Below are 20,117 nucleotides of genomic sequence, written 5' to 3' on the forward strand. Positions count from 1 at the left end.
GGGAATTGACTATGTGATTGTTGACCAACAGATGGGATGGTTGAGATAGTTTTTGTTTTGTTAGGACTTTGAATTTTTGCCAGAATTTACCTCCGTCTCTGTAGTCCAGTTTTGAGGTAGCATCTTCCCACCGGCGAGCCGTTAGGACAGATATCTCCCTCTTTATCCTGGCACAGATCCGGTTGTACTCTGTTTTGATTAGTGGGTTTCTGTTGGCCTTGTATTGACGTAGAAGACGTCGTTTTTGTTGGATTTTGGCAATGATGTATTGTGGAAGTGCCGGTGATGTATAGGTTATTTGTTTGAGTGGAATTGCGTGCGTGATCGCCTCAGTGATGAGGTTCTCGATATCAGTTGCACTGGTGTCGATACTATCGTTAGTATCGAGTTCGCCTAACATAGGGAGATTTTGTGTGATGAAGTTTTGGAATTCAGTCCAGTTAGCGTGACGATAGTCTCTTATAGATCTTGGAGGGTTTGGTTGTTTTGGAATGAGTATGTCGGTGTCGACAAGAAGAGGTACGTGGTCTGACGTTATTGAATCGCCTATGTGGCATCTATCCCCGAACCGATCCAGAATGTTACTAGTAACTAGGATGTGGTCGACAATAGAGGCCCCATTGGCGTTCAAAAACGTGAATTCAGTGTTGGTGATTCTTGAAATGGGAAGGTCTAGTAGATAATCCGTGAGGCGGATGCCTTCTGGGTTTTGACGGTGATCACCAAACTGTGTGTGTCTACAATTTAGATCGCCCATCAACACAGCCTTGCCGAGCCTCGAAAAGTACTCTAGCAATTGCCTGTTGAGTGGTTGATCCGGGTGTTTGTAGTAAGAGACTATCGTGAGGGTTTCGTTATTGGGGATATGCACGTCAATTGCCAGGAAGTCCACATCAGGTGGACGAAAATTTTGTGGGAATGTGTGTGTGTTGTGCGGTATTCCGTGTTTCACGAGAATACCATTCCCACGAGAAACCTGACAGCGGCTTCGATGGATGATCGAATATCCTGCGAAGTGTGGATCGTTTTTCGACAGAGTATCTGTGAGTGCGAGGATCTGGATGTTATGCTTCGACAGGATATTCTTGATAAGGGGTCTCTTTTTGGAGAGACCCTGACAGTTGACTGTGCCTAGGGTGAAATCCATAAAGGGAGGGTGTTTAGTGGTTGGAGCGGAATGTCACCGTGACATTGCTCCCGTACCCGTGGACCACTGTCGAGTGGTCGTAGACTTGGCTAATCAGATTAGCCGTGATTGCAGCGATATGTTCACGAAGTTCGGGCAACAAGTTAAGCAACAGAGCAGTCTGAATAGACAAGATGTTCTTTGTTTCTGTAGGGAGTTCGAAAGGGGGGAATGATCTTTCGATCGTAAGTGGCTGTATTTCGTGTTGGGCGGAGGGGATGGTGTGTCTTTGTGGACACTTGTTGGAGTATGCGGGGTGGTCACCGCCGCAATTCGGGCATTTGGGTTCCTGCTGTTTGGTGCAGGCGCTGGATTTGTGGTTGCCGCCGCAGTGGGGGCAGACGAATGCTTTTTGAGGGCATTCGTCGATGCCCTCGAAATTGCAGTCGTTTGAGGGCATGCGCAGTGCCGGTTTAACACAGTCTGTCGCCCGGTGCTGATACGGATGCCGCGCCCAGGCTCAAAAATATTTCTTAACTTTATTTCAATTAATAATTAAAACCGGTATAATTTGACTTAAACTTTCAATTGCTGTCAGCAGAATTCCTATTTTATTTTTTAATCAAACGTTATTCGCGTTCAAAAATTGCAATTTTTCGATTTTTTGAAAGTTCCACCGCGTTTATCTCGAAAACTATGCATCCTACGAAAAAGCTTGTAAGAACATTTTTTGCTTAGAATTACCCAAGAAATACAAAAAAATGTTTTATTTTGCGAAAAATCGATTTTGTGTAATTCCTCAAGTTCTTTGTTTATAACAATCTTATCGACATCCGGATCAACTGTTACCCAAAAAATTCGTGTTCTACGGGTCAAAATACATAAAAAAACTTGGGTAAGTCCATCTAAATAAAGGAGTCCGTAGCACCCCCTCCTGGACACAGCACTAATTTGTTTATAAGCCAAAAAATTGTTTATAACTTTAAAACATTGCTGAGGCTGCTTAAATAATCCGATTTCAATTCTGTAAAGTGCATTAGATAGGTGGAGTACTTCTTTATATGTAAAAAAATTGACAAATCTTTGTATGTTCTAGTTTTTGTTGTGCAATATTTTAAAAAATTTTAATTTTTTAAAAAAAGTTTGGATTGCAAAATTATTATGCAAAATCTAGTAAGTTAATTTTAATGAAATTTGGTGTACTGTCTTAGCACATTAAAAAAATTTTCTAAGCGAATTAGGAAGGTTCCAAGTGTAACCTAAGTGATGGAAAATAATTGATAAGGGCAGGTTTGTTTTGCCCCCTATTTTATATTTATTGCTATTTTGAAGCAAGGGTGATAAATTAAGACATTTTTAACAAATCGCATCTGATAGAAAATTAAATTATCTTTGTTTTATTCCCATAGAACTTTGTTCTAAAATGAATAGTTTTTAAGTTTTAAGCAAAAAAAAGTATAAAAAAACGAAAAAGTTTTGAAATTTTTAAATATTTTATTTTTTTATTAATGTTCCGGGCATACTTGAGAAGGAGCATAAATTAATTATTATTAACGAAGTTATCACCTAACTTTATCCGCAAAAATCTGAATGCCACCTCTCACATCCACCTAAAAACAGATTCTTACTGGTCTAATTATATTCTTAAACGCTGTAAAATGATATAATTTTACGGCGCGCGGCATGTTTGTACGTTATCTGACATTTAGATAACATAAACTGAACACAGTGCATAAACCATATAGGTACGTCGATATATAAATAATTATTTATTTATAAATTATTGTTAAGGTTTCAAGTTAATGATAAACCAGAAAAATTTTTATTATTATATCATGTGGATTTGTATGCAAATTTTATTTTACCATAATCATATAATTTCGGAACAGCACGCGCTTCGCGCGTACCGCCCTAGAACCTTCAACCGCCCGGTGCTAGAGCACCCAAAAGACCCCTGGTTAAACCGGCGCTGGGCATGCGTCGATGTCGATTCGGGACAAGGCCGAAGGGAAGGGCCTTTTATACCTGCGTTTTAACAATAGACCGTTGGGAGTGCTCAGGGGTCGGTTTATGACGCGGAGTGGAAGATTTTTCACCAATGCGTGTATTGCGGTTACATTGTCCGCGCTCTTACACCGAAACTATTCGTCTGACGAAAAAAATCATTTAGACATAAAATGTTGCAAATTTTCCGCAGAATAATTTTATATAGAACTATTTTTGTCGAAAAATCGACTGGTAAGGATATATTTGCGAAAAACCAGTTTTTAGTACCATTTTTTCCCAAAATGGTGCCATTTCCTAGGTCAAAAAGAGGTTGCACGGTGAAAATTCGGATAGAGCACCTCAAAATCTATAAGACTACCAATTTGCAAAACTTCCGCTAAACTTTCCTGCTAATACTGCCAGATGATTGGACTACTACTCTTCCCGTACATTTGTAATTACAAAATCGGAATGGATAAAAATAATAAAGCAATACTGTGACCTTCGTAATAACATTGACTCTGATAGATTTTTTTTACAAATAAGATTTGGTAAAATTACACGACAGCCTTTTGGGCATAATGCTATAGGAAGTTTTCCCAAAAATAGCAACTTATTTAAAGTTGGAAATGTTAACAGGTTTACAGGACATTGTTTTGGACGTACTTCAGCAACATTATTAGCAAATACAGGTGGAGACATCCTACAGTTGAAAAAGTTGGGGGTTTGGAAATCCAACACCGTAGCAGAGGGATATGTGGAGAATTCATTACATGGACAAATAAAAATTGCTAATATGTTGTCTCATGTAGAAAATCCAGAAACGTCAGCGTCATCATCTATTTCTGAAACTCATAATTTTGAGCAACACGGTCTTACTTTAACCGTTAATAGTAATCATAATTCCAATGTAACTATTAATATTTATAATTCCAAATAGTTTTCTTTGTGTTATTGTTGTTGTTGTTTCTTAATTAAATAAATGTTAAGTGGATTCTATTCTTTCTAAACCATCTTTTAATCAAAAATGACATTGACATTTGTATGTAGAAAAGTGACAGATGCTAGCCGGGAAAGTACTTTCCCGGCTAGCTGGGAAAGTAAAGTAAGTAATAAGTCGCTTCCTGATTACTTCAAAGGTTAGAAATCCATAAATTACTAACCGATTGTGAGTAAACAATTTTTCGACCACGGTACCGCCTGGCAACCTGTGGATTTGTTATAAGGACCTCTTTTTGAGTAAGTTTGTGCGAAAAAATCTAATCGTAATAATTTACCTAACGGAGGCGACGATACAGCCTGGACTAATAATTGCACTTTTTATTTTCGCTTACGGTGCTGCAGAGGTTACATACGGACACGGGATTTCCCAAATCCAAAAGTCGTTGCACCTCTCTCCACTCTCTCGGTCTCTCGTCATTCGCAATTCGCATTATCGTATTCGAGTACGTGTATGTACGTACACACAATTGAGTTGCGTGTTGCGTTTGTGATACATAAAACAGCTGCAACGCAAAGTGAATAAAGTTATGAACTGCTTTATAAGTTTCTGAAATAGTGGATAAAATTTTGTTTGATAATCATATCATTAGTACGAAAATAATTTAAGAGCTAAAAAAGTGTAAACATTTTAGTATCAGAAATCAATATTTCACAATATTGTGAAATACAATATTCTAGAAAATTATTGATGTTCCCAGTCGCCGAGAATTTCACTTCCAATTAGAAAACCTCTATCAAAATTCAAAGTTGACTGTTTCGTGACTTTGTAAACATCATAGTAAGTACATACTTTTTATTTATATATTTTTGTTGGCTCCTTTTTAACTCTTTCACATACTTTTGTTATTCATAGTTACAATAAACTAAATTCGTTAAATATTTACTTTTTTCTCTTCCTATAAAGATTTTTTCTTATACTAGAAATAAATATAATTGCTAGGTATGATACCTACTTATGTTATAAATTTTTTTTCTACAATAATATTTTGTGTGTACTTATTTGCTTTTCACGTATATTATATTATATTATAGTACATTATATTATCTTATTTATTGTTCTTATTGAAAAAATATTAAAAATAAGGTTCTGAAACTGTTTTTTTGTGGCATGTTTAATAAGTACCTACCTATTATGTTTATAGAGGATTGAGCCACAATTTTATTGCTGTAATGAAAATTAGAGTTTAAGGAGATACGCGCAAAATCTTGGTTCAATGCTTTTTAAATGCATTCATTTTTTTAATCCTGAGAAAACTAATAAGTATTTTTGAAGAATTTAAAACGCAGAATGAAAGATTGCATCATATTACATTATTGCCGAAAGCCGAAATAGATAAGTTACAGGGGTGAAAAAAAAGAGAAAATTTATTGTGATTCTTAATTTCAAATATTTCATTCAAAATTTTGTTTATTCCAAGGGACTTTCGGTCCTCGGTAATATTGTAATCTTTCATCTGCGTTTAAATTTTTCAAAAATTTGTATTAGTTTCCTCAGGATTCGAAAAAAATGAATGCATGTAAATAGCATTGGGCCAAGATTTTGCGCCTACCCCTTAAATTAAAAATGTAATTTTCATTACACCAATAATTGTGGCTCAATCTCATAAAAATGATTCTTAAAATAAGAAATAAAACATTGATAGGTATTTTCAATTCTTTTTCATAAATTATTTATTTGTTAGAACGAATTTTATTGAGTTTAGAAATAACTAGTGTAAAATGATAAGCTTCATGTATTCATTTTTATTGTTTGTCCGCTATAACTTTTCCCATGCGTCACGATTCATTTTCAAACAAATTAAGTCAAAACATAAAATGAAACGTACGCCGATGTGTGTGTCTATAGTATAAGTAGGTAGTATACAGTATACAAAATTTATATGTTACGGTCAATTTTATGTAAATTGGACATTGACGTTAATGGCCGGGCATTGTCGTGAATGTCCATTTTCCTTGGTTATTAACGACAATGCCCGGCCATTAACGACAATAACCGTAGCTATTGGCCAATGTTGTAAAAACTTAAAGTAAAATTAGATTTTTCATCAATAATCGGTCAATAACGACAGTGCCCAGAAGCAAATGGCTAATGTTGATAAATCGATGCCTTAGAAGATAATCGGTGTGAGTCAGTAAGTGTTTAAAATGAGATACTAAGATGTGTCTTAACGTAGTTGCAGAAATATAAGTAGTTATTAAAAACAAATAAAACGTCTTTATTTATCATAATATGGGTAACATATTCATAAATACAAACAAGGAAATAATAATATTTTTATATACAGTGTGGTGCAAATGAAAGGAATAATTCGTCACAGTTTATTGTATTCGTCACAGTTTAAAAATGATTTATTGTCATCACGTTTTGACTCGACTATTAGGTTTAAGTATATAATTATTAAAACGAGTGCGCACATCGTTGATATCCATGATAACACTTATTAAATAAATTTACGAATAATTTCAACACGAAAACAATACACAATACACACACATGCAGTAAACAATAGTAAAACTACACATAACCTATCTTTTATTCAAAATATCAACATTGACCGATTAACAGCCGGCATTGTCGACATTGGCCGGGCAATGATAGAAATGTTATCAAGAATTTAAAATTATCATCAATGTCCAGTTTCTATGGACAATAACGTTAATGGCCGGCCATTGTCGACAATGACCAATTCAACCGGCCATTGTCGTTATTGGCCGGCCATTAACGTTATTGGCCGGATTTACGTCATTGTCCGTAACATAATATACAAATACAGAGAGTCTGTAATTTGGAATAAATTCAATATCTCAAATACTAATTGTTTTTATAAAAAATGCTCAATGTCATCGTTGATTTTCTTAAATGGCAACACTGTCATTTTGATAGCTATTTTGATAGGGTGTGAAAAGTTATACACAACTGCAAAATATAAAATTTTTATTCTCTAGCGTTTACAAGATAATAGAAAATAACAAAGTTATGTCTGTAATTTGGAATAAATTCAATAATTAAAATACCTACTAATTGTTTTTTAAAAAGTGCTCAGACCCGTCGATTAGTATTTCAAATTGTCGTTTTTGACATATAATAATAATGTATACAGGGTGTCCCAATTTAGCGATATGACATCATCGTTGATTTTTATAATGGCAACACTGTAATTTTGATGGCTATTTTGATAGGGTGTGTAAAGTTATACACAACTGCAAAGTTTAAAATTTTTATTCCTTACCATTTACAAGATAATAAAAAATAACAAAGTTATGAAAAACAAGTACATAATCAAATAATAATTGAATTTAATTATTTCAATTAAGCAAATATGTATACTCATAATGTTGACCTCAAATATTGTCAAATTGTCAATGGGCAACGTTATAATAATATTCGAAATAATTAAATTCAATTATTATTTGATTACATACTTGTTTTTCATAACTTTGTTATTTTTTATTATCTTGTATGGAATAAAAATTTGAAATTTTGCAGTTGTGTATAACTTTACACACCCTATCAAAATAGCTATCAAAATGGCAGTGTTGCCATTTATGAAAATCAACGATGACGTCATATCTCTAAATTGGGAGACCCCGTATACATTATTATTGTTCGTCAAAAATGACAATTTGAAATACTAATCGAAGGGTCTAAGCATTTTTCAAAAAAATAATTAGTATTATAATTATTGAATTTATTCCAAATTCCAAACATAATTTTGTTATTTTCTATTATCTTGTAAATGGTAGAGAATAACACTTTGATATTTTGCAGTTGTGTATAACTTTACACACCCTATCAAAATAGCTATCAAAATGACAGTGTTGCCATTTAAGAAAATCAACGATGACGTTATATCTCTAAATTGGGAAACCCTGTATACATTATTATTGTATGTCAAAAAGGACAATTTGAAATACTAATCGACGGGTCTGAGCATTTTTCAAAAAAACAATTAGTATTTGAGATATTTAATTTATTCCAAATTACAGACTCTCTCTGTATAAACATCGACGTTCGCTTCACTTTATGTTTTGACTTAATTTGTTCGAAAATGAATCGTGACGCATGGGAAAAGTTATAGCGGATGAACAATATTTAATATGTTCTGTATGAAATACAAGAGGTTTTTACGTCATTCTCTTCGTCGAGATTATACTGTTTTGTTATTTATTAGGATTCTTGAGTTATATTTTATATTATAGTCTGGGTATGTTATCGAAAAAAATACCATTTTTGGGAAAACAGTTTTTCGAACAAACAATCGAATCGAATATATTGGTTTGCAAAGTCCGCAGAAAGTGTGCTATTTTGTTTATTAACAAACTAGCTCTTCTAAATCTTTTTTCAATTATTGCTCCGTAATTCCGAAGCTTTTAACTTTAAACCAAAACCGGCCGAATAAAAATTCACCGTAATTTGATTCTACACAGAGATACCTATTTTTTTATGATTTCCTTATTCGACGAAAATTTTTTTCGGAAAAGGGTCTTCCTAACAAAATCTTTTATTTTCCACCTAACGAACCACTGAGTAGAGTAGAGCCACTTAACTAACGCATTATAAATGCCAAAGATGCTTTAGTTTTGTTATAATAAATTAATTTATTTCTAACAAAATAAACCTACATAATAACAAAAAGAATGTGTGTGTACTTTGTACGTACGTAAGAAGGTATACTTTTATTATACTATAGGGTGTCCCGAAAAGATTGGTCATAAATTTACCACAGATTTTGGGGTCAAAAATAGGTTGATTTAACCTCACTTACCTATATACAATAGTGCACACAAAAACAGTTATAGCCCTTTGAAGTTACAAAATGAAAATCGATTTTTTTTTCATATATCGAAAACTCTCATAGATTTTTTATTGAAAATGGACATTTGACAATGTGACATTTTTATGGGAGCAACATCGTAAAAAAAATTAAAGTGAAGTTTGTGCACCCCATAAAAATTTTATGTGGGTTTTGTTCCCTTAAACCCCCCCCAAACTTTTGTGTACGTTCCAATTCAATTATTATTGTGGCACCATTAGTTAAACACAATGTTTCTAAACCTTTTTTGCCTCTTAGTACTTTTTCGATAAGCCAGTGTTTATCGAGATATTTTGAATATTTGTCGAATCGACCACATATTTGTATATGGTTAAGGACGATTATAGAGACCTGTTAATAATCTGAAAATTTATTTATAATTTACATTTTTAGGTATATTTTGAAAAATAAGCTACATCTCGATAAAAGGTGACTTATGAAAAAAAGACTAAGAGGCAAAAGTTTTAAAAACACTGTGTTTAACTTCTTCTTCTTCTTGTGCCACTCCTATCGGAGATTGGAAATCATCAAGGCTACCCTGACTTTGTTTACAGATGACCTAAAAAGTTCATTAGTGGTGCAGCCAAACCACTCTCTCAAATTCCGCATCCACGACATTCTTCTACGGCCTGGATTCCGTTTTCCTTCTATTTTTCCTTGCATTATATTTTGAAGTAATGCGTATTTATGACCTCTCATCAGGTGACCCAAATACTCGAGTTTTCTTCGTTTTATCGTTAATAAAATTTCTGGGTCTCTTCCTATCCTTCGTATTACTTCAAGATTTGTGATTCTTTCAACCCAACTTATCTTCAGCATTCGACGGTAGCACCATATCTCGAAACTTTCAATATTTTTTATGTTGTTCTGTTTGAGAGTCCAGGCCTCTACACCGTATAATAGCGTGTTAAATACGTAGCCACTTAGCATTCTTAATCGTAGAGGGATGCTTATATCTCTGTTGCAGAAGAATTTTCTCATCTTTATGAAGGTGGCCCTGGCAATTTCGATACGTCTTTTTATTTCATTGTTTTGGTCTCCAGTTTCGTTTATTAAAGTTCCCAAGTATTTATAACTTGATACTTTTTTAATTTGAATGCCGTTTATACTAATATGTGCTGGTTGTGTCATGATTTTACTGAAGACCATATACTTGGTTTTTTTGATATTAATGTTTATGCCATAATTGTTGCAAGCAATATTTATGTTTGTAAGTAATCGTTGTAATTCTTCTACTGTTCTTGCAACTAGTACAGTGTCGTCTGCGTATCGAATATTATTTACAACCTCTCCATTGATTACGATTCCTTCATTTGCTTGCAAAAGGGCTTCCTGACAGATGCTTTCACTATATACATTAAATAGCAGTGGTGACAAAATGCATCCCTGTCTTACTCCTCTACGTATTTCTATTGCTTTTGATATCTCGTTTTCTATTTTGATGTTAGCTTTCTGATTCCAATATAAGTTGAGAATTATTCGCAGATCTTTATTATCTATGTCTTTTCTTTCAAGAATGTCTCTTAGCCTATCGTGGCGCACTCTGTCAAACGCTTTTTCAAAATCGATAAAACATGCATGTACTTCTTGATTAACGTCTAGGCATCTTTGTGTAAGAACATTCAAACCGAAGAGAGCTTCTCGAGTACCTAGTCCTTTTCTGAACCCCATCTGTGTATTACTAATATCTGACTCCAACTTTTGATAAACTCGGTTGTGGATGATTTTTAGAAATATCTTTAGTAGATGGCTCATTAAAGATATTGTTCGATGTTCTGAACAATATGTTTAACTAATGGTACCACAATAATAGTTTAATTGGAACGAACACAAACATTTGGGGGGTTTAAAGGAACAAAACCCCCATACAATTTTTACGTAAATACATTGAAATCTGCATCTCGATAAAATCTGGCTTATCAAAAAAATACTAGGAGGCAAAAAAGTTTTAAAAACGTGTTTACCTAATGGTACCTACCACAATAATGAATTAATTGGAACGTACACAAAGTTTGGGGGGGGGGGGGGGGGGGTTTAAGGGAACAAAATCCCCATAAATTTTTTTATGGGGTGGACAAATTTCACTATAATTTTATTTTAAGATGTTCCTGCCATAATAATGATACATGTCCATTTTCAATAAAAAATCTCTAATAGTTTTCGATATATTGAAAAAAATCGATTCTCATTTTGTAACTTCAAAGGGCTGTAACTTTTTTATGAGAACATTTGTACTAAGGTAAATTAGGTTCAGTCGAACTATTTTTGATCCCAGAATGTGTGGTATAATTTATGACCAATCTTTTCGGGACACCCTGTATAATTTCAACGAAATAAATATACTTAACAGTTACAATACCAAATATTAACAATAATTACCAAAAATTAACCAAAACTTAACAATACCAAAAAAAATGAATATGAATCGTCCGGGATTTGAACCCGCGATCTCTCGATCTCTGGTCCAATGATATACCAACCAAGCTATCAAGCCCCGTGCTATTGACGTGTCGGATACAATTACACATCACGGTGACAAATAGAACAAAGTGAAGTATAAAAATAGATATTTTATTATATTACGCCCGAGGAAGACAAATCCAAAGACACAAAAATTATAATAAATAATGCATTTACTAAGAACACTAACATATTCTTTTAATGACTTATTTGCGCTGATACATACATAATTTGAAAGATTAGCAACGAACTACATATACTGTCTGTCTGCGCATGCGCCAGGGAATTATAAAATTTCACCCTCGATCGTAAAAAGAAGTGTAACTTCAAAAATTGTTTATAAGGCCAGATGCCGGTCAAAGTCCAATTTCAATTCTGAAAGTATGTTAGATAGATATTGTGCCCTTTTCTACGGAAATCATAGTTATTCTGGTGTATCATAATAATTCTGGTTATTATTGCGACCGTGAATTTTAATTAAAATTTAAATGTTGTGAAAATATTTTTGTAAGATTGCCGCCAGCTTCCAGGAATTTAATCTTCTACAAAAAAGCTTTTATGTCACCAAGCTATTTAATTATTAATAGATAATTACTTTCCTAAATTTTAGTTGAAAATTGAAGATTTTGTTGGAAAAACCCGGATTTTCCTCGGAAAATTTTCGTCGAATGAAATCGGAAAAATATCTCTGTGCAGAATTAAATTACTGTGAAGTTTTATTTGGGTATTTTTGGTTTAAAGTTAAAATCTTCGGAGTTACAGAGCAATATCTGAAGAAAAGAATATTTCGGAGCGCTAATTTGTTTATTAGTATACTTAAGGGCGTAGGCGCAAAATTTCGGCTCCAGTGCTTTTTAAATACATTAATTTTTTTCTAATCCTGAGAAAACTAGATAATAAATGACCGTTTCAATTTTTAGCGAGGGCCGAAAGTCCCTTAAAATAAACAAACAGTTTCTTTTGAATGAGATATTCGAAATTAAAAATCACACTAAATTTTCTCTTTTTGTTCACCCCTGTAACTTATTAAAATAAACATTATAGAAGTTTTTAGGAACTTTCGGCCCTCGGTAATAACGTAATCTTTCATTTGCGTTTAAATTTTTCAAAAATATTTATTAGTTTTCTCAGAATTCGAAAAAATGAATGTTTTAAAAAGTCGAAAATTGAAGCCGAAATTTTGCGCCTACCCCTTTACAAAATAGTACACTTAATCTGCCCAGACTATAAATAATAATTAAAACCGTAATGAAGAATGAAGACCTAATAATTAAGCTAGAAAATATTAAGGCAACGTCACAATTTAAGTGAAAGTTAATGACCTAATTTCCTAAAATTTAAAATAAAACCATTTTTGGGTATTTGCTTAATGACAATAATCTAAAATCGTTTGTGATTTCATTGTTTACATTTATTTTTCTGACGTTTCGTTGTTGAAGCGAAGTAGTGAAAAATTAGTAGAAAACAAAACCACAGAAAGTACCGGGTGTCCCAATAAGAATGGCTCTCGGCTCTCGGCCATATCTCATGAACCGTTTATAGTACAGCCTTGAGAAAAAAATTTTATAACAAAAGTTGTCTCGGGAAAAGCCTGGAAATTATTTTCATAATTGTAGGTTCACCGCTAGAGGACCTAATTGCATATTAAAAATTAAAAAAACAAAATTTTACAAAATTTGTCTAATGAAAGTGAATTGGAAATCCGATCATCGTATTCTTCATAAAATTCTGCGCATATTTGATTTCACAAGTTTAAGTCTATGTACCTTTGTAAATAAGAGGTAGGGGTGAGTGGGAACCTTGTTATGAAAAAATGGCTGTAAGTCCGGTTCTGCTAAATCGAATTTTGCAAACTTGGTCTTGTTGAAAACAGATCTTTTTCGTTAATGTAAAAGTTATAATTTCGAACCAGCCTAATAAGTAATATGCCAGCTAGGAGGCGTTATTTAATTTTTTTCAGAAATATAGTTTTCTTTGGAAAATATTAAATACAAGTAGGCATTTTTAATCCTGTATTATAAAATTAGATTAAATTAGCAATAGAATAGCGAAAACCGCATGTCGATACCTTTTTTCTATCTCGAGATATCTTAAGAAACGTGTAAATTTTAAACATAACTGTTACTGTCACCGGTAAACTAAGTTAAGGAAAAGTAGTGTGCTATGGAAAATACAAAGAAACATTTTCCAGATGTTAACGTATATAAATATAATTAATGAAAACAATAATAAGACACAACACAAAATATAACAACGAAATAAACACAGCTACTTAGTGACGGCCTAAATGATCAAATTGTTGCCCATCATTTTCGATGCAAGCATTTAAATACTACATTACTCGAGAAAACATTTCGAGAGCAGAAATTGAGACTGCTCTTTAATCTACTCTAGAATGAGTAAATGCTTGCATCGAGAATGATGTGCAACAATTTGAACTTCATTCCACATTGAACTTGATCCAAATTAGGTCATCACTAAATAGTTGTTTTTATTTCTTTGTTATATTTTAGAGTGTTGTTTGTCTTATTGTTGCTTTAATTAATAGGGCTTTTCAACGCTTCTCATTTGTTTCGAGCCTCTTCATAATATCGTATAATTCGTGTATAATAATAATGTACCACATATGACAGAGGTTTTAACGAAATGAGAAGCGTTGGAAAGCCCTATTATATACGTTGATATCTGGAAAATGATCCTTTGTTTTTTCCATAGCACACTACTTTTCCTTAACTTCATTTACCGGTGACAGTAACAGTTACGTTTTTAAATTTATACGTTTCGTAAGATATCTCGAGATAGAAAAAAGGTATCGACATGCGGTTTTCGCTATTCTATTTCTAATTTAATCTAATTTTATAATACAGGATTAAAAATGTTTTCGAAAGAAAACTATATTTCTGAAAAAAATTAAATAACGCCTCCTAGCTGGCATATTACTTATTAGGCTGGTTCGAAATTATAACTTTTACATTAACGAAAAAGATCTGTTTTCAACAAGACCAAGTTTGCAAAATTCGATTTAGCAGAACCGGACTTAAAGCCATTTATTTCATAACAAGGTTCCCACTCACCCCTACCTCTTAGTTGGAAAGGTAGACTTAGCCCGTCCGCACATGGAGCGACGCTCGAAACACTCGGCTCGATTCAAAACGCGTAGATTTCTCCCTGCCACTCAAGTTCCTTCGTTGTGGCATTGGGCTCCGTACACGAGGCGTTTACGATTGCAAAATCTCCTCGTCTTGTACGACTCTCGTCTCTTGCGATCCGTAGTGCACGAGAAAGTTCGAGTGAGACGCACGTTTTTAGTCATAATAGGTAGTTTATTTTATTTGTTTCCTTGGTTTTTTGTTGTTTTTTTGCGCTGAATGAAATTTTACTTTTATTTAAAGATCGGTGCATGTTATGTTCATTGATTGTCCTACTAACTTTGTGGAAATATATTGTTTGTAATATAAAATTCTGAAAATATTGAACTTTTGTTTCTAGGTGTTTATTATAAAATTCGTTGGGGAAATAGAACCCTCAATTGTATAATGCTCATTGTATACAAATGATACTAAAAATGTAACAATACCGTACTTTTTACAGATCTAAATAGTCGTTTGGGTTGATAAATAAAAAAGATGTGAGCAAACTGAATCGACTAGTGTGAGGAGAGCAATCGCTTGTGCCGCAGGGTTCGTACAAGACGAGCAAGACGCGCGAACCTCGAGACCTGTTTTCGATCGACTCATGTGCGGACGGCCTTAAACTTGTGAAATCAAATATGCGCAGAATTTTATGAAGAATACGATGATCGGATTTCCAATGCACTTTCATTAGGCAAATTTTGTAAAATTTTGATTTTTTAATTTTTAATATGCAATTACGCCCTCTAGCGGTGAACCTACAATTATGAAAATAATTTCCAGGCTTTTTCCGAGACAACTTTTGTTATAAAAATCTTTTTCTCAAAGCTGTACTATAAACGGTTCCTGAGATATGGCCGAGAGCCATTCTTATATATTGGGACACCCGGTACAAACAGGGTGGCCGTTCGAAAACTTGTCGCTGTTAATATTTTCGTTCCCGTAAATAATACGAAAAATCGGGAAGACGGGTTAATTTTTTTCCCGCGGGGGATTTTCAAAGAATACTTTTAGCCTTCAAAGTTCAACTCCCTCCTTCTTTTTAGTGTGTCTCATCGTTTAACCCGCGAGTAGTCGCGCCGTTAGATAGAATCTCACATTTTATCCTTTTTCGCGATAACTTGATGAAAAATTTTGCAATTTTGAAAAAAATTTGTAAGTGCCTCGAGGAAGGGTGTAGTAATGCGTAGGATTTTTTTTTATTTATTTTTATTTATTTTTCTTCTTCTTCTTTTTGTAGAATTTATGGCTTTGGGGAGAGCCAATTAGCTTTAATAATTGTTAGAAATAATATTTCTAACATAACAAGTAAATAAAAATACCATAAAATAAAAAATTCTTGTAAATTCGTATTTCTAACACGCATACAGAAGTTGCGCGACTACTCCCGCGTTAAGAACATTGGCTATCATTAAGGCCCACTTTACTTAGTCTTCAACAGTCTAACGACGCCTATTGTTGTTTTTCCACCTCACTGCTTTAACTTTTTCAACCAGGATTTTTGAGAACTGAGAACACTGTCAACTAAAATTTAAATATAGTCGAGGCATTGAAGGATTGAAGTGTCGATTTTTTTGCAGTAAGACGGATTTTAATGCGGATCGGTGCGTTGGATTCATGAGAATGTCAGGAAATTTTGTGAACTAATGTAATGAATAAGAAATCTGAAATTGCATTTGTGCATAAAAAATGCATTTAAAAAATGCATTTCGGTAAATAGTGGGAAAAATTGACTCAATTTTCTTACTCCGGGGTTTTTGGGGTCGCTGAAAACGAATATGAGGTCGGCGAGAGTGTGCAAACTACCTGGTGTCTGCAGCGGGTGTAATAAACGTCTTCCTCTGGAGTATTATGGTAATTTGTTAAATAATTGGCCGAAACTTGTAACTCGGGGAGTTTTTGGGGTCGCTGAAAATGAATATGAGGTTGGCGAGAGTGTGCAAAGTACCTGGTGCCTGCAGCGGGTGTAATAAACGTCTTCCTCTGGAGTATTATGGCAATTTATTATATAATATCATATAATTTATCATATAAACTCGTTACTCGGGGGGTTTTTGGGGTAATCTATTTTCTTCGATGTAACTATAGTGATCGAAATGGACGGTATTTTTATTATAAATAAACATAAATTTTTATTATTATAATATATTTATGGTTAAAAAAGTTCATTATACAAAATTTATCGTAATTTATTTTTAAAATTCATTTTATTCATCATTATCATCTTCTTCTTCATTATTGCCTTTCTCTCTGGAGTCCAATGCGATATTTGTGCAATCAGAGCCTGCACAATTTTTGCAGGCTAAATTACAAACTAACCCATACTTCCTGCACCCGCATGAGTTGCCGCAGTCTGACTTACAACTTCAGAATATTAAATTTAAAATGTTTGGAGGACCAGGTGGCTGAGTTATTCTAACTGGAATTAATACAATATTTTGTAATTCCCATCCCCAATCGGTTGGGTTCATGTTACTGTCCTCTCCATGCAGCCAAATTTGTGTTTGTAAATATACCCTTTTTAAATGCTGGGTAAATGCATCAACAGATGAAAGAACTTTTTCAATGACAATCTTTTTATTTTTGGCAATAGCCATTAAGTACATTCTGTATCTAGTAATTTTCTCTCAAGGCAAAACCACATCATCCACTTGCGCCTTATCAAACTGGTTTAAATGATATGAAACTAGAATTTAGTCGTTGCGATGTTTATTTTCAGTAACCCCAAAGACCTCCGAGTAACAAGTTTGGGCCAATTATTTAACAAATTACCATAATAGTCCAGAGGAAGACGTTTATTACACCTGCTGCAGGCACCAGGTAGTTTGCACACTCTCGCCGACCTCATATTCATTTTCAGCGACCCCAAAAATCCCCCGAGTAATGAGTTTAAGCCAATTATATGATAAATTACCACAATACTCCAGAGGAAGACGTTTATTACACCCGCTGCAAGCACCAGGTAGTTTGCACTCTCTCGCCGACCTCATATTCGTTTTCGGCGACCCCAAAAACTCCCGAGTAAGAAAATTAAGTAAATTTTTCACACTATTTACCGAAATGCATTTTTGAAATGCATTTTTCTTATGCACAACTGCAATTTGAGATTTCTTATTCATTACATTAGTTCACAAAATTTCCTGACATTCTCACGAATCCAACGCACCAAACTGCATTAAAATCCGTCTTACTGCGGCAAAAATCGACAGTATGCCTTTTTTTGTGCTTTAATACCTCGACTAATAGCACGCTATGCAGTAATAATGAAAATTGTAATACAAACATTTAATCTATTAGTATAGTATAGTTGATCCAAAAGATGGCAAAACCCAGACATCCAAAGTGAAAGTTATCCTTCAACACCAAATTGTTCTATATGGTCCACACAATATCCAGAAAAAAGTCACACCATTTTGAGCGTCAGGTTTGGGGGGGAGAGGGAGAGAAATCGGTAAATTCGTAGTTTTTTAAGTTTTTCGCCAATATTTCAAAAACTATGCGGTTTAGCATGAACAACCTTCAAAACAAAATTGTTCTACACTAAATTTGAAATAAAAAAGGCCCTATGCATAATCTTTCTAAAATGAATGGTTCCAAAGTTACGGAGGTAGTATATTATAACTGGTCCAAAAAAAGGCCTAACCCAAACATCCCAAGTAAAAGTTTTCCTCCAACACCAAAATGTTCTATATAGTCCACATATTGTTCAGTAAAAAGTTACACCATTTTGAGCGTCCCGTTTGGGAGGGAGATGGGAGAGAAGCCGGTAAGTTAGTAGTTTTTTTACGTTTTTCGTCAATATTTCTAAAACTGTGCTTTTAATGTTTATGATATAACTAAATATTTAGCTAAATACTACTACTGTGCTAAATATTTATGATATAACTACACCAAAAACCCAGACATCCAAAGTGAAAGTTATCCTTCAAGACCAAATTGTTCTATATGGTCCACATAATGTTCAGAAAAAAGTCACACCATTTTGAGCGTAGGGTTTGAGGGGGGAGAGGGGGGAGAAATCGGTGAATATAAAAAGTATCGAAAACCTCCACTTTTCACCCTCCGTAACTCTGGAACCGTTGATTTTATAACAATTATGTATAGAACCTTTTTTGTTTTAAATATTATGTAGAACATTTTTCTATATAAAATTCCGTACGCTAAAGCATAGTTTCAGAAATATTGACGAAAAACCTAAAAAAAAATACTAATTTACCGACTTCTCCCCCATCTCCCCCCCAAACCGGACGCTCAAAATGGTGTAACTTTTTACTGAACAATATGTGAACCATATAGAACAATTTGGTGTTGAAGGAAAACTTTTACTTTTCATGTCTGGGTTAGGCCTTTTTTTGGACCAATTATACTATACTACCTCCGTAACTTTGGAACCGTTCATTTTAGAAGGGTTATGCATAGGACCTTTTTTATTTCAAATTTAATGTAGAATAATTTTGTGTAGAAGGTTGTTCATGCTAAACCGCTTAGTTTTAGAAATATTGACGAAAAACGTAAAAAACTGCGAATTTGCAGATTTCTCCCCCCTCTCCCCCCCAAACCCGACTCTCAAAATGGTTTGACTTTTATCTGAACATTATGTGGACCATATAGAACAATTTGGTGTTGGAGGATAACTTTCACTTTGGATGTCTGGGTTTGAGTGTAACTATACCATACTATATACCTTTAAAGCTAAATATCTGAATAACTTTTAACGGTAAGTGGCACGTTTAACGGTAGAAAGTGGTTAATATAATTTAAAGACCAGATAAAATTTATTATTATAAAGATAAGAGTTCAGAGCCGCCAAACGTTTGTTATTTTCTTATAAATAAAATGTATACAGTGATGAGCGTGCTAATAACCGGCAAAATAACCCAAAAGATGGAAAACATATTAAGTTGTGAGATAAAAATAAATGAAACTAGTGAAGGTGGGAGATTTAGCGATAAGAATCTTTAAATTTACATTCTATTTATTGTTTCGCACCTTTAGACGTATCGGACGAGTTCTGCAACTGCCACTGTGACAGTGACAGTTTTAGTTGACATACTCCTCTGATATGTCTAAAGGTGGGAAACAATAAATAGAATGTAAGTTTATAGGTTTTTATCGATAGAATCTTCCACCTCCACTAGTTTCATTTCTTTTTTCTCACAACTTAATATGTCTTCCATCTTTTGCGTTTTTTGCCGGTTATCAGTGGCTCATCACTGTATATTAATTTGGTACTAGCACAGAATAGGAAACAAAAGTGGTCTACAAAATATCCGCTTCACAGATAAATCTGACGTGTTTTTGCATATGTTTAGATTTTCTATAGGGACCAAATTATAGGGGGTGGCACCCTCTATTTTTTGAGTTCTGAGCTCGATACTTAATATATTTACAGTTTTACTTGATTTTTCCAAAAATACTCAAAAACATACTCAAAAATATTCAAATACTCAAAAAAAATCAATTTGGAATTCAATACTCCAAAAAATTTTTTGGAGTTCTGAATCTTAATACGGTTTCACTTGATTTTTCCAAAAGTATTGAAAAAAATATCATGTATGTGGTATTTTTGAAAAGGTGGTTGAACAATCTTTAAAATGA

The 20,117-nt window shown here is 33.7% G+C and overlaps 1 protein-coding gene across 1 annotated transcript in view; it reads left to right on the top strand.

The window, feature by feature from the left end:
- Nucleotides 1-4,454: 4,454 nt before the first annotated feature.
- The window catches only part of LOC126886943 (uncharacterized), a 29,578-nt gene continuing 13,915 nt past the window's right edge, over nt 4,455-20,117 (top strand). Inside the window, exon 1 of the mRNA XM_050654114.1 lies at nt 4,455-4,892. The gene's annotated coding sequence lies outside the window, so the exon portion shown is untranslated. The remainder of the gene's footprint in view (nt 4,893-20,117) is intronic.

This window comes from Diabrotica virgifera, chromosome 6, assembly GCF_917563875.1.
Source record: "Diabrotica virgifera virgifera chromosome 6, PGI_DIABVI_V3a".
NCBI lineage: Eukaryota > Metazoa > Arthropoda > Insecta > Coleoptera > Chrysomelidae > Diabrotica > Diabrotica virgifera.